Here is a 14229-nt window from a genome sequence, read left to right as displayed (position 1 = left end):
AATTAGTAACCCCCTCTCAGCACACACAAATAATTAGTAACCTACTCTCGGGAACCTGTGAGAACCTGCTGGATCCCACCTCTGAGTGAAGCAGAGGCAGCATCAGGAAATGACACGGTGCATCCATGGCCTCAGTCTTTACAGATCCTCATTCGATGGGTTGTCTTCATAAGGGCTCCTCTAAAGGCTCGGCATGCTGTGCTATGCAGCACTGACTTTGCAAATCTGCCGAACTTCTTTTCTCCTGTAGTGCCGCTCTAAATTCCAGCCTACAGCTCTGTGCTGTATCTGGAGAGTCAGAGGAATCGTCAAAATCTTGCCCGATACTTCTGTCAAGCTGTGAGCTGGGTGCCTGAGGTAGTAAATCTCCCCCCTCTGCTGACACAGCTGCCTTGCTCCTCTGAGGCTCGAGTACTTCTTCATCCCATAAGCTCTCAGCCTCGGAGGGGGGCATGACACCTCTTGCCTTCTCCCCATTCCCCAAATTGCTCTTAATTCTGGTAGACGGAAAAGACAAGCATCCATGTTGTACTTTTCTTTTTGCTCAGAATTCCAATAACAGCTGGAGAGGACTGCTTTCTACTGAGTAACAATATTGGAATACCAGGCTGTTCTCTCCCATGATAATTGCCTGGTTAAAGCTCTACCTCCTATCTACTGTTAATCATGGTGGGGGAAAAGACAGGCATCCATATTGTACTTCTGTATCACTCGCAGAGAGTAATAACCATTTGAAAGGGTTCTTATTGTGTGGGAAATGGAGAAAGGTTGAATCCCTCCTGCTAAGCACTAAGTCCCTAATCCAAACTCCCTAGAACAGTGGTGGCGAACAGAAAAACGCCCCCCCCCCCACACACACACACATCTAGGCTGGCCTTGCTTCTGAGTAAACCTTCCTTGGGTCGTGATTCACCCGTTCGAAGCGTTGCACAGTTGCTTCACCAAGCTTACTCCCAAGTAACATGTGCCTTGGAGCAAACCGGTTTTTCCTAAACTAAAACCCCAGTATTCAGGTTAAATTGCCATGTTGGTACTTTGCGATAAATAACTGTGTTTTGGGTTGCAATTTGGGCACTCAGTCTCGAAAAGGTTCGCCATCACTTCTTCACGCAACGTGTGATTGGTGTTTGGAATATGCTGCCACAGGAGGTGGTGATGGCCACTAGCCTGGACAGCTTTAAAAGGGGCTTGGACAGATTTATGGAGGAGAAGTCGATTTATGGCTACCAATCTTGATCCTCCTTGATCTGAGATTGCAAATGCCTTAACAGACCAGGTGATCGGGAGCAACAGCCGCAGAAGGCCATTGCGTTCACATCCTACATGTGAGGTCCCAAAGGCACCTGGTGGGCCACTGCGAGTAGCAGAGAGCTGGACTAGATGGACTTTGGTCTGATCCAGCTGGCTTGTTCTTATGTTCTTATGTTCTTATGTTCATCACTGCCCTAGAACATCTTTTTCATGTACCTCTCAGGATACCAGCCACAGCCTCACTATAAGATGTTGTTTGACTTACTTACATTAACCACCAACGTTTGGTGGGTGGCAGAGGGGAAAATTCCCCCAATTCCAGTGGTGGGATCCAAAAATTTTAGTAACAGGTTCCCATGGTGGTGGGATTCAAACTGTGGTGTAGCGCCAATGGGGCTGGGCAGGGCACAACGAGGGCGTGGCCAGGCATTCCGGGGGCGGGACATTCCTGGGCAGGGCTGTGTCAAGGACACAGCCGCTGCGCCGGTCCTTGGGCGGGAAACGAATGCATGCAGGCGCAGGCTGCCACACACGCCGGTGCACCTCCTGCTAGACTGCTTCAAGTTCTGCATGCTACTGCTGAGAGGAGGGGTGTAACTAAGGCAAAAATCACGTGACAAAATCACCAAGCACCCCCTCTCGGCACACACAAATAATTAGGAACCTACTCTAGGGAACCTGTGAGAACCTGCTGGAACCCACCTCTGCCCAATTCATTCCATTAATAAAAGCATCCCAGGTAGAGGATGCTGTGGATAGTCTCATCTTTCAGGATTCTTCTCAACCACCAATGGTCATTTTCATGAGACGAGGGAGAGTCGGCTGCCAACCATTCAAAACAAAGCTCCTCATAAAGTCAGCCAAGGACTTCCAATCTCTTCAGCACGACAGAGGCATGATTGGACATCTTTGCTAAATATTGCACTGCCTGATGCCATCAACAACATTTTGAAAAAGAGCATTGTTTCCATGGTTCAACTCTTAATGAACACTCCGAGCCTAATCAGCAAGGACCAAAGTAGATTGAGCAGGTCTTCATTCAGACGTCAATAACACTGTCTTTTTATTTCATTTCCTAATGGGTTATCAATACAGGTAATTTGCCCCTGATAACAATGCAAATTATAAAAGGGGAAATTTAAACAAGTACCAATGTAGGAGAAAATCAGCTTGACAGCCCATTTTGTTCTGGTGTGTAAGCCCATGATATATGCAGTTCCCCGGGACCAAAATCATTGTCCTCTTCTGACACCGTTGTTATTCATAGCAGAAAATGAGGTAGTGTCCACGCTTCAGGCTGAAACAAAGCATATCTCCTTGGTTGTCAAATTGATTATAGGCTGATGAAGCAACCATTAGTGGTGAGGGCTGGCAGTCAATTTTGATAAAGAAGTCAATTAAACATCCAACTGGGAGGGACACCAAGGATCACCTAGTCCAACCTGCTGAGCAATACAGGAAATTTGCATGCAGCTCTCTTTCCCCCATCCCCCAGTGATCCCTGGTCTATGCCTAGAGGAAGGCAAAAAACCTCCAGGATATTTAGCCAATTTGGCTTGGAGGAAAATTCCTTCCTAGAATCACAGAATCATAGAGTTGGAAGATACCACAAGGGCCATCAAGGAACACACAATCAAAGCACTCCTCACCCTAAAGTGGTGATAGGCATTGCCCTGGGCATGTAAGAAATAATGGCACTAGAGTCAGCTAGGCCCGTAATTGCGACAGGGGGCAGGGCATGTGGTAAGCGCTTCGGAAGTGGAGCATGCGTGTCCCTGGGTTGCTGAACGGCTATGCCTTACCACCCAGCAATCACGTGCTGATGCACGAGGGATTGAGCATGGAGCAGGGTGCCTTTATAGGGCAGCACACGGTGGCTTCGGCCTCTTTTGACGCCTCTGAGGCAAACATTTTAGTTTCTCGTCGCAATCCTGAAGGTCGGTTTGGGCAGGGTTTTGGAGGAGACCGGGCTTGCATGCCAGACCTCCTCGACCTTGGGGGCCTCCATAAGAAGCTCAGGGAGCATGCCTCTAAGGGCCTCTAAGGGCGAGCCCGACACCCCAGATGATGGGACACAAAAGGAATGGGGCGGATGCCCCGTGGCCCAGGAGATAAGTACTCCCTAAAATAGGGTGAAGCCGGGATCAGCCTGGGAGGCTGACCGGCTGAGATCATGCGCTCCTCCTGCTCACCCAGCTTCAATTGTTAAGCATTATGTAAATAAAAAGGGCTGCGGCCCTATTTCAATCCGTGGGTTACTTGAGTAGCCTCTGCACATCTGGCCGCAAAGGGCTACAAGAGCCAAACACTGGCTCATCTCTTCCTGCTGTCCTCTCATGATCTGCCTAGGTTCACAGAATCAGCATTGCTATGAGATGGCCGTCTAGCCTCTGCTTAAAAACATCCAAAGAAGGAGAGCCCACCACCTCCCAAGGAAGTCTGTGTAACCTCTATCTGTGGGTTCTGTGGGGCAGAACTTGGAATGAGTTTGCAACAACAAATTTTTTAAAACAAAATGGTTTACTTACTTAACATATAACATCAAAAATCAACATTTAACATCACATTTCAAGGTCCTGTTCAGGTTGCATTTTCAAGTCCTTATATTTACAATCTACTGATACTGCCAAATCCAATTCTTCTTTGCAAGTGGGTTGGCTCCTGAAGACTCCAAGGGCTTGATGAACAGGATTCAACATGATGAAGGTTTCCAGGAGTACTCTCACCCATTATAACCACAAAAAGAAACCCTTAACAAGGTGTTGAGGGCTTATACAACCAAGGTCCGAGTCTGGTAGCCTTGTCTCCTCCAAACTACATGAGCTCTGCAGCCGTCTCCTGCTTTGGGTCTCCACCCCTTTCTGGATCAACCCATTCTGAGCATGGGGGTTACACCTGCTCTGAGGAACTGCTTCAGCTGCCAGGAAGTTCTTCCTAAAGTTTAACCAAAGATGTTTTTGATTTGATTTCAGTTCTTCGGTTCTGGTCTGAAGAGAGGCCTATCAATGGCTACTGGTCAAGGTGATCCCAGGGATCCTCCATATCTGGAGGGAGCAACACTTGGAATATCAGTGGTAGAAGACACCATTGAGGAAGGCCTTGTTTGTTTGAGCCACTTGTGGGCCTCCAGAGTCACCGATTAGTTAGTCTGTGAAGTGGGATGCTGACGGCCTTATATGATTTGTGATTGATTTTACTAAATATTTTAATAACTGCCTGCCAAGCAGTACAGTGGCACGGCAAGGGGGAGGGGAAGTAGAATGTGTACGTTTGAACTATTGTTTGCACTGTATGGCACCTTGGTTATGGTTAAGCACCTTGGTGAATGCCACAAACAGCACGTTGAAAAACCAACTCCAGAGATAGGATCCAGCAGGTTCTCACAGGTTCCCGAGAGTAGGTTACTAATTATTTGTGTGTGCCGAGAGGGGGTTACCAATTGGTGATTGTGCCATGTGATTTTTGCCTTAGTTACACCCGTCCTCTCAGCAGTAGTGCGCAGAACTTGAAGCAGTCTAGCAGGAGGTGCACCGGCGTGCGTGGCAGCCTGCACCTGCGTGCATTTGTTTCCCACCCAAGGACCGATGCAGCGGCTGCGTCCTTGCCACAGCCCTGCCCAGGGAATGCTCTCGGCCTACCGAATGCCCTCGCCACCCCTCGGGTCATGCCCTACTTCAGCCCCATTGGCGCTACGCCACAGTTTGAATCCCACCACCATGGGAACCTGTTACTAAAATTTTTGGATCCCACCACTGACCGACTCCCTGTTTACCAGGACATGAGCCAAACTTGCAGGGCCAGAGTGAGGGGGAACTGCGCCCGGGCATGCGTGCGCCCCTGCCACGCCCCGGAATGCCCCCAGAATGCTACACTTCCGCCATGCCTCCACACTGGAGTGTGCCTGGTGCATCACCCCCCCGCCCCCTTGATGCTATGCCATTGGTGGCTTTTGGAGCATCCCTGATTTTAAAGAGTTACACTCGTCTAAGGTCATTCATGTCAGTGGGCTTAAAAGAGTGTATCTCTATGTAGGATTATACTGCAAAAGCGTGGTGAGAATTATAGGGCAGGATGTGCTTCGTTTCAAATTCTCACCTGCCACAACCTATCAAGGGAACTGCAGACATTTCCCTATTATCTCAGCTTCATGGTCTACTCGTGAGTGCAATAATACTTGCCTGTTTTACAAGAACGTTGTGTGAATAACTGACAGAATGTTTGCCAGGAAGATTTATGATGCGCTCCATAAATGCCGAGTGTATGATATTGTTAGAGTGTGCCATTTTAAAACTGTGATTCCCTCCTCATAAAATCGAGAGTTTTCTTATGCGGATGAAGGCTGGTTTATAAATAAGCAGTTTGTTTCATAACAAGGCTCTATAGAGACTTTTATCTTCTCAAGTTTTTAATTAATTTTTCTATAGTTGCTTCATTAATTGGTATTTATGTGTTGCTTGTTGTACATAAATTGTGGAAACGGCGCATGAGAGGGTGTTCTCATTATAGCTCTACAAGCCAATATTGGAATATTTATTAATTATTGTAGCTGCTTATGGGTAAGTGAGGACTGGCAAAGTCTCATGGGGATGTTAAAATGCATAATGTTTTCTTCTGTTCCTTGGGATCAGAGCAGAACATCCTTTAAATCTAGAAGACATGAATATTTACCAAAAACAAAGGTGTGTCGTCTAGCACAAGCCAGATGCACTGGTATTAAATGAGACATAAACCATGAGCATTGTTGATCAAGCTGGGATATTACAGAACAATGTGCCATGTTGAATAACTTGACAGAAGATGGATGCCAGAGCTGGGTGATTGAAGAATTAAGAGACCCGAGTAAAGTATTACATTGTAAGCTACGCAAGCAAAGAGCCAGCAGATGGGAAATAGTACCCTGATGCCATCCGCAGCTGCTAAACAAATGCCTACCTGCCACTCAAATCAATCCCCATACATCTATCCAGCTGTCCGGGCCCTGCGAACCTTGGCGAGTTCCACCGGGCTTTTGGTGAGGCTGGCTGCAGATTGGCTGCTCCCTTGTGAGGCCCAGCCATGGTTTTGTCATCTCTGGCAGTGCCCCCACTGGTTTCATCTTTGGGCACTGCCAGCCCCTCCCAGCCTTAAGGCCGGCCTTAAGATCAGGTGTCACCAGTATGGGTAGTCTGTTATTATTGGATTGATGCTGTATATTGAACATTAAATGTTTTTAGATGTTTTTAAGTAATTTATTGGTTTTTAATGCATTGTGAACTTTGAGGATGAGGCGATCTACAAAATCTAATAAATAAATAAAAATAAAACAAATCTTTTAAAGGGGTTAGTTCAGGATTGGGATTCATAATGGTTGTTATGGTCCCAAAGACGTTGCTTCTTCACCAAGATAGGTGAAAAATAGGGCTATAATCCTGTGCTTTTCCCAGGGAAAAGGTCACGTGGTGGTGGGGAAAAAGGACTCTTCCAGGTGAAAGGTTGCACGTTTACCTAACACAGATAATTTCCTGTCTCTTATGTTCAACTTCCTGGTTGGTCCCCCCTCCCCACACCTTCACAGCAGTAATGCATTCTGGGTAGACAAATATCCTTGCGGGAGTCTGGGACATTAGAGGAAGGGTCTTCAAACTGTATTCTGGAGTTCCTTAGAAGCGTATCGAGGGTTCCTCACTGAGATCAATACGCATGAACATGTGCAGCTGCCTTATACTGGGTGATTCCGCACAGGCCAAATAGAATGGGTTCAGGCCCTTTTAAAAAGAATTTGGGGGGGGGGGAGTTTCTGCAGCACTTGCTTCTGATTTGTTTTATTTGCCTCAACCCAGGTTAAATGAAAATAAGCTAAATTAGTTACTTTTTTCCTTTAACCCAGGTTTCGAATGCTTCCTGCTTGCCTGTGCAAACTACAGCAAACAGGAAACGTTCAGTTCCCACCCCCTTCCACCCACCATTATGGTGGATTCCCCAGGTGGCCACCATTGAAGTGGATTCTCTAATAGGCGGCCGCCACATTGTGTCGGTAAGTGGGTGGGTGGGGATTCTCGGGGGGCATTCTCAGCTGTGCGGTTCGCATGGAAACACAGCATTTCCTATGCAAACCATGCTGCCCCCTGCTGCCGGGATCCCTGTAATCCTGGCTGGCCCCTGTACCTGTCGTGCAAATGGCAGCGCAGGTAACTGAAATGGGTCACATGAACCTGTGTTGCCTGTGCAGAACCAGCCACTGAGTCAGGCTGTTGGTCCATTGAGGTTGGTATTGTCTGTGTAACCTCTAACTGTGGGTTCTGTGGGGTAGAGCTTGGAAGGAGTTGCAAAGAACTAAATTTTAAAACAAAATGGTTTACTTCCTTAACAAATAACACTTTTAACATTAACATTTAACATTAACAATTTACAGTCCTTCTAGGTTGCATTTCAAGTCCTTATCTTGACAATCTACTGATAAATGCCAAGTCCAATTCTTCCTGCTGGTGGTTGGCTGATGAAGACTTCAGAGGCTTGGTGAATGGGATCCAAGATGATGAAGGTCCCCAAACGAACTCCCATCAACTACATTCATAGCAAGCCCTGAAACAATAAATTCTAACATTTACAAATATAGCAAAAATAAACAACTCCCTTCCCACTAGTTCCCAACAATCTTTGCAGTTGCCTTAAACAAAGGTGTTAAGAGCTTATAAAGAATTAAATCAAGGTCCCAGCCTGGTAGCCTTGCTTCCTCCATCTTCACCAGTTTTTGCAGCCTTCTGCTGCTTTGAGTCTCCACCCCCTTTCTGGGTCAACCCATTCTGAACATAGGGGTTACATCTGCTCAGACTGGCAGTAGTTCTTCAGGGTCTCAGGTCAAAGGTCCCTTCCGCACATGCAGAATAATGCACTTCCAGTCCACTTTTAATGCACTTTGCAGCTGAGCGGAATAGCAAAATCCACTTTCAAACGATTGTGAAAGTGGATTGAAAGTGCATTATTCTACATGTGCGGAAGGGACCAAAGCCTTTCAAATTATCTATTACCTGATCCTTTTGACTGGAGATGCTGGGGGTTGGATCCGGGACCTTCTCCAAGTCAAGCAGATGCCTTGCCATTGAACCGTGGTCCCTCCCCATGGTAATGGGAGACGAGTGTTCCTAAAAGGACCGTTGCTGAATGCATCCCGGCCTGCCTTGCCAATGCTGAAGGCATGTCAGTGAAACTCAATACGCCCCAGGCAGCATCGTTGCATGAACTGACCGTGCAACCTGGAATTTATTTTGAGACCTTTTACAACACTCAAGGGCCCCATAGCAGACCAACTGATATCCCTTGGAGATAGAAAATGTGAAAAAAAAATGTTCACAGAACACAGCGGTGAACAAAAGCCTGAATAGTCATCCTTTATGATAGCCAAACCTTTAAGGCTGGGTTATGTTGCAGCATTCCAGCTTGTGTGTGTTGAGAGGTGTGTGATGAATGACTTGGCTGGCTTCAATTCAGAGTCTGTTCTCCCCCCCCCCCCCCCCCCCGGAGCCATTGACTGGTGTCATCTTAAGGCAGACCAACCACTCAGAGCAATCCGTTCTGACAGGCTACCTGCGGCTGTTTCTACTGAGCCTTTGTTATTTGAGATTTTTATTAATCATTTACTGCGTTTTATGGGGTTAGTCAGTCGCATTGTTCCTCTGCTGACACCGTCATTTGTCATGAGAAAAGAGGAGGAAAGCGCCGAGGAGGGAGAAAAGAGGGTGGGGGGCACAGATCAGTTACCGGCAATTCAGAAGCGCTCCTACTAGGTTACCGAAAGGGGTTATGAAATACACAGTTCTGCTGAGGAATCAAAATGGATAGATGGGGAGAGAGAGAGACTCGCAGGGCCTTGGTAAGACTATCTCTGACGATCGAGTTCGGGCAAAATTGTATGAGAATCAATTATTCAAGATCAGGGGGGTGAGCTGAGTGTTGCTGGCTATGGCATTATAAAGTGTTTATTGAACTGAGGCAGTGTGGGAGCTCTTTTCTTTGTCTGCAGCTTCGGATCACGCATTATTGGAAGGCGGTCGAGAAGGTCAACACCAGGAAACACTTAGCAGGAAGAAGAATTTAATGCTAGGACCTAACCGGCAGGGTCAGCTGCGACTGAATCGAATGAAGCCGGACTCAAGAGAGCCACATGCTCAGAGGTGGGATCCAGCAGGTTCTCACAGGTTCCCGAGAGTAGGTTACTAATTATTTGTGTGTGCTGAGAGGGGGTTACTAATTGGTGATTTTGCCACATGATTTTTGCCTTAGTCACGCCCCTCCTCTCAGCAGTAGTGCGCAGAACTTGAAGCAGTCTAGCAGGAGGTGCACCGGCGTGCGCCTGCGTGAATTTGTTTCCCGCCCAAGGACCGGCACAGTGGCTGCGTCCTTGCCACAGCCCTGCCCAGGAATGCCCCACCCCCAGAATGCCCGGCCACGCCCGCGTCATGCCCCACCCAGTCCCATTGGCACTACGCCACAGTTTGAATCCCACCACCATGGGAACCTGTTACTAAAATTTTTGGATCCCACCACTGCACATGCTGCGATGGCAGAGTTGGTCCAGGGTGTGTGTGGAGGGTCAAATCTAACACAGGCAATGTGTCCAGGTAACCTAAACCTGGAGAAAGACTTGGGCAGTGAGCCAGAGCTGTTACTCCAGAATCTCTTTACGGTTTACTGTGGCCTCGTTTTGTACCACCAGTGTGCACTCAGAGCCACCACGACATGAGTGTTTCATAAGTTGCTTGGGACTCAGAACGTAAGACCAGTGCTGTTGTATCAGGCCAATGGTCTGTCTAACTCAGAATCCTGTTCTACCCAGTGGCCAGTCAGTTGCATTGGAGGGCCAACAAAGACCCCGGTGTTCTGCTGATGTTGCCGTCAAATACTGGCACTGAGGAATGTATTTTTATTTAATTTAGGCTATTTATAGATGTTTTCCACAGGTTTTTTTTATTAAAAAAACAGTTCTGTCCCCATACTGCTAAAGCAAAACATAAGTGTAAATATGACGTGTTAGACAATGCAGAAATTACATACCTCCAGCAACATACACAGTAGTATAGTCCACAGTCCCTTTCCTGTAAGTAAAACATCTTCCTAATCTAATCCCATTATATATACTCCTATTACCTTTGTAAAAATGGTTCAGTTTTGCATAGTTTGCAGAATGCCAGGAGAGCGGGAGTTTCCCAGACCTCAACTGTCAGGTTTTCCCATTAGGAAGGGACCACAACAGGGAATTCGTGTGTATGGGCAGCTGCTGCTTCAAATCCTTCACAGCTGAGCAAAGGCATCATGGTGAAATGCAGGAAGAGAGGCTGCCCTGCAGATATTAAAGCGCAACTCCATGAAGGGCTTTGTGTAAGTGTAACCCCCATGCTCAGAATGGGTTGACCCAGAAAGGGGTGGAGCAGGAGGCTGCAGAGCTCATGTAGTTTGGAGGAGACAAGGCTACCAGACTCGGACCTTGATTGGCCCTTAACACCTTGTTAAGGTAACTGCAATGTTGTTGGGAACTACTGGGAAGGTAGTTGTTCATTTTTGCTATGTTGTAAATGTTGGAGTTTATTGTTTCAGGGTTTCTTTTTGTGGTTGTAATGGGTGAGAGTTCTCCTGGAAACCTTCATCATGTTGAATCCTGTTCATCAAGCCCTTGGAGTCTTCAGGAGCCAACCCACTTGCAAAGAAGAATTGGACTTGGCAGTATCAGTAGACTGTAAATATAAGGACTTGAAAATGCAACCTGAACAGGACCTTGAAGTGTGATGTTAAATGTTGATGTTTGATGTTATATGTTAAGAAAGTAAACCATTTTTTAAAATTTGTTGTTGCAAACTCATTCCAAGTTCTGCCCCACAGAACCCACAGATAGAGGTTACATAAGTGGTAGTCAATATCTTGAATTGTTGGGGGGGGGGGGGGGTCGGGGGGGGGGGGGGGGGGGGGGGGGGGGGGTGGGGGGGGGGGGGGGTGGGGGGGGGGGGGGGTGGGGGGGGGGGGGGGTGGGGGGGGGGGGGGGTGGGGGGGGGGGGGGGTGGGGGGGGGGGGGGGTGGGGGGGGGGGGGGGTGGGGGGGGGGGGGGGTGGGGGGGGGGGGGGGTGGGGGGGGGGGGGGGTGGGGGGGGGGGGGGGTGGGGGGGGGGGGGGGTGGGGGGGGGGGGGGGTGGGGGGGGGGGGGGGTGGGGGGGGGGGGGGGTGGGGGGGGGGGGGGGTGGGGGGGGGGGGGGGTGGGGGGGGGGGGGGGTGGGGGGGGGGGGGGGTGGGGGGGGGGGGGGGTGGGGGGGGGGGGGGGTGGGGGGGGGGGGGGGTGGGGGGGGGGGGGGGTGGGGGGGGGGGGGGGTGGGGGGGGGGGGGGGTGGGGGGGGGGGGGGGTGGGGGGGGGGGGGGGTGGGGGGGGGGGGGGGTGGGGGGGGGGGGGGGTGGGGGGGGGGGGGGGTGGGGGGGGGGGGGGGTGGGGGGGGGGGGGGGTGGGGGGGGGGGGGGGTGGGGGGGGGGGGGGGTGGGGGGGGGGGGGGGTGGGGGGGGGGGGGGGTGGGGGGGGGGGGGGGTGGGGGGGGGGGGGGGTGGGGGGGGGGGGGGGTGGGGGGGGGGGGGGGTGGGGGGGGGGGGGGGTGGGGGGGGGGGGGGGTGGGGGGGGGGGGGGGTGGGGGGGGGGGGGGGTGGGGGGGGGGGGGGGTGGGGGGGGGGGGGGGTGGGGGGGGGGGGGGGTGGGGGGGGGGGGGGGTGGGGGGGGGGGGGGGTGGGGGGGGGGGGGGGTGGGGGGGGGGGGGGGTGGGGGGGGGGGGGGGTGGGGGGGGGGGGGGGTGGGGGGGGGGGGGGGTGGGGGGGGGGGGGGGTGGGGGGGGGGGGGGGTGGGGGGGGGGGGGGGTGGGGGGGGGGGGGGGTGGGGGGGGGGGGGGGTGGGGGGGGGGGGGGGTGGGGGGGGGGGGGGGTGGGGGGGGGGGGGGGTGGGGGGGGGGGGGGGTGGGGGGGGGGGGGGGTGGGGGGGGGGGGGGGTGGGGGGGGGGGGGGGTGGGGGGGGGGGGGGGTGGGGGGGGGGGGGGGTGGGGGGGGGGGGGGGTGGGGGGGGGGGGGGGTGGGGGGGGGGGGGGGTGGGGGGGGGGGGGGGTGGGGGGGGGGGGGGGTGGGGGGGGGGGGGGGTGGGGGGGGGGGGGGGTGGGGGGGGGGGGGGGTGGGGGGGGGGGGGGGTGGGGGGGGGGGGGGGTGGGGGGGGGGGGGGGTGGGGGGGGGGGGGGGTGGGGGGGGGGGGGGGTGGGGGGGGGGGGGGGTGGGGGGGGGGGGGGGTGGGGGGGGGGGGGGGTGGGGGGGGGGGGGGGTGGGGGGGGGGGGGGGTGGGGGGGGGGGGGGGTGGGGGGGGGGGGGGGTGGGGGGGGGGGGGGGTGGGGGGGGGGGGGGGTGGGGGGGGGGGGGGGTGGGGGGGGGGGGGGGTGGGGGGGGGGGGGGGTGGGGGGGGGGGGGGGTGGGGGGGGGGGGGGGTGGGGGGGGGGGGGGGTGGGGGGGGGGGGGGGTGGGGGGGGGGGGGGGTGGGGGGGGGGGGGGGTGGGGGGGGGGGGGGGTGGGGGGGGGGGGGGGTGGGGGGGGGGGGGGGTGGGGGGGGGGGGGGGTGGGGGGGGGGGGGGGTGGGGGGGGGGGGGGGTGGGGGGGGGGGGGGGTGGGGGGGGGGGGGGGTGGGGGGGGGGGGGGGTGGGGGGGGGGGGGGGTGGGGGGGGGGGGGGGTGGGGGGGGGGGGGGGTGGGGGGGGGGGGGGGTGGGGGGGGGGGGGGGTGGGGGGGGGGGGGGGTGGGGGGGGGGGGGGGTGGGGGGGGGGGGGGGTGGGGGGGGGGGGGGGTGGGGGGGGGGGGGGGTGGGGGGGGGGGGGGGTGGGGGGGGGGGGGGGTGGGGGGGGGGGGGGGTGGGGGGGGGGGGGGGTGGGGGGGGGGGGGGGTGGGGGGGGGGGGGGGTGGGGGGGGGGGGGGGTGGGGGGGGGGGGGGGTGGGGGGGGGGGGGGGTGGGGGGGGGGGGGGGTGGGGGGGGGGGGGGGTGGGGGGGGGGGGGGGTGGGGGGGGGGGGGGGTGGGGGGGGGGGGGGGTGGGGGGGGGGGGGGGTGGGGGGGGGGGGGGGTGGGGGGGGGGGGGGGTGGGGGGGGGGGGGGGTGGGGGGGGGGGGGGGTGGGGGGGGGGGGGGGTGGGGGGGGGGGGGGGTGGGGGGGGGGGGGGGTGGGGGGGGGGGGGGGTGGGGGGGGGGGGGGGTGGGGGGGGGGGGGGGTGGGGGGGGGGGGGGGTGGGGGGGGGGGGGGGTGGGGGGGGGGGGGGGTGGGGGGGGGGGGGGGTGGGGGGGGGGGGGGGTGGGGGGGGGGGGGGGTGGGGGGGGGGGGGGGTGGGGGGGGGGGGGGGTGGGGGGGGGGGGGGGTGGGGGGGGGGGGGGGTGGGGGGGGGGGGGGGTGGGGGGGGGGGGGGGTGGGGGGGGGGGGGGGTGGGGGGGGGGGGGGGTGGGGGGGGGGGGGGGTGGGGGGGGGGGGGGGTGGGGGGGGGGGGGGGTGGGGGGGGGGGGGGGTGGGGGGGGGGGGGGGTGGGGGGGGGGGGGGGTGGGGGGGGGGGGGGGTGGGGGGGGGGGGGGGTGGGGGGGGGGGGGGGTGGGGGGGGGGGGGGGTGGGGGGGGGGGGGGGTGGGGGGGGGGGGGGGTGGGGGGGGGGGGGGGTGGGGGGGGGGGGGGGTGGGGGGGGGGGGGGGTGGGGGGGGGGGGGGGTGGGGGGGGGGGGGGGTGGGGGGGGGGGGGGGTGGGGGGGGGGGGGGGTGGGGGGGGGGGGGGGTGGGGGGGGGGGGGGGTGGGGGGGGGGGGGGGTGGGGGGGGGGGGGGGTGGGGGGGGGGGGGGGTGGGGGGGGGGGGGGGTGGGGGGGGGGGGGGGTGGGGGGGGGGGGGGGTGGGGGGGGGGGGGGGTGGGGGGGGGGGGGGGTGGGGGGGGGGGGGGGTGGGGGGGGGGGGGGGTGGGGGGGGGGGGGGGTGGGGG

At 57.0% G+C, this 14229-nt stretch overlaps 1 long non-coding RNA gene across 3 annotated transcripts; it reads left to right on the top strand.

The window, feature by feature from the left end:
• The first annotated feature begins 8914 nt into the window (after positions 1 to 8914).
• Positions 8915 to 10881, top strand: LOC125438217. 3 transcript variants are annotated; one of them, XR_007245314.1, is made up of 3 exons: positions 8915 to 9100; positions 9251 to 9435; positions 10822 to 10881. It is a non-coding gene; the product is annotated as an uncharacterized LOC125438217 (long non-coding RNA). The 3 variants fall into 3 exon arrangements; XR_007245313.1 differs by lacking the exon at positions 10822 to 10881 and adding an exon at positions 10465 to 10715 and having other exon boundaries at positions 8920 to 9100; positions 9251 to 9401; XR_007245312.1 differs by having other exon boundaries at positions 8924 to 9100; positions 9251 to 9401; positions 10822 to 10870.
• The last annotated feature ends 3348 nt before the right edge of the window (positions 10882 to 14229 follow it).

The sequence above is a fragment of the Sphaerodactylus townsendi genome, linkage group LG08 (genome assembly GCF_021028975.2).
Source record: "Sphaerodactylus townsendi isolate TG3544 linkage group LG08, MPM_Stown_v2.3, whole genome shotgun sequence".
NCBI classification, from domain to species: domain Eukaryota; kingdom Metazoa; phylum Chordata; class Lepidosauria; order Squamata; family Sphaerodactylidae; genus Sphaerodactylus; species Sphaerodactylus townsendi.
This window is presented reverse-complemented; position numbering and strand designations above follow the sequence as displayed.